This window comes from Emiliania huxleyi (assembly GCF_000372725.1).
Source record: "Emiliania huxleyi CCMP1516 chromosome Unknown EMIHUscaffold_205, whole genome shotgun sequence".
NCBI lineage: Eukaryota > Haptophyta > Isochrysidales > Noelaerhabdaceae > Emiliania > Emiliania huxleyi.
In genome coordinates this window covers 197,306-198,437 of record NW_005200552.1, presented here as the reverse complement: position 1 = coordinate 198,437, position 1,132 = coordinate 197,306, and positions in this window count along the sequence as shown.

The window sequence follows — 1,132 nt, the reverse complement described above, 5'->3', positions numbered from 1 at the left end:
TCCCCAAAGGACCTTTTTATAATTCCCCCCCCCCCCCCCACCAACCACCCACCCACCCACCACCACAACCACAAACAGTGATGTGGTCTGTATCAGGCTCGGACTCCCCCGTCTCACAGCGTCTCAAAAGAAAAAAATCGTGTTGGTCCTAAAACCCGCCGCGCCCGATGATGTACCTTCTCAAAAATGGAGCCGGCATTGAAGATGCCGAGCACGGACGCAGAAGCTGCTCCTGCGCCCCACTCGTCAATGCCTCCTGCCGATTCGGTCGCTGATGCCGATGCACACGACCAGCTCGGTCGACTCCAAGCAGGACGGACGCGCCGCCGCGTTCAGAAGCGGAATCGGCAGGTGGATCCTTGTTGTCTCTCCCCTCACCCCCGCTGTTGTCTAGACGCAGACGGTAAGGCCGATATGCTTCGTATCTTCGCCCTCGGAGTCGCCTCCGCCGGGCTTGCCGGACGCCAAAGCTGCGCGGCCCAGCTGCATCGGCGGAAGCGGCGGCGCGGCTCGCCGCTTGTGCTGCTCATCGCCTCCTGCCTCCGCTGCGTCGTCGAGCTGCTCGAGTTCATCCGCTGCGACCGCATCCCGTCCCCGATCGTCCGCACCGCCGCCCTCCCCCTCTGCTTGGCCTCCGGTGCGGCGGAGGACCTCTGGCAGGCCGCCGCCGGCGCCTCCTTGCACGCGTACTGCTCGCTGTACCTCGACCGAGGCGGCCAGCAGCTCGCTACCTCCGCGTCCGAGGAGGAGCGGGCAGCGCAGGCCCGCACTCCTTCGGCCCGGCAGCTCTCCTCGCGGACAGCCTCGTCGCCGCGTCCCAGGAGCCGCGGCGTCGGAAACCGGTTCGCCCTCTTGCTGTTGCTGCTCGCATCGCGGCCTGCAGCCTCCGCAGCCTCAGCACCCCCGCCGCCCTCCTCTCCACCGACCTCTCCCCCGCCACCCTCTGTCTCGCCCTCTCCTCCGCCGCCCTCCACCTCGCCCTCCCCGCCGCCCCCCTCCGCCTCACCATCTCCTCCGCCGCCCTCTGCTTCACCGTTGCCGCCGCCGCCGTCGGTCTCGCCCTCTCCTCCGCCCCCCTCCGCCCTCGCCCGCTCCTCCGCCTACGTCCGCCTCGCCTTCTCCCCCGCCGCCC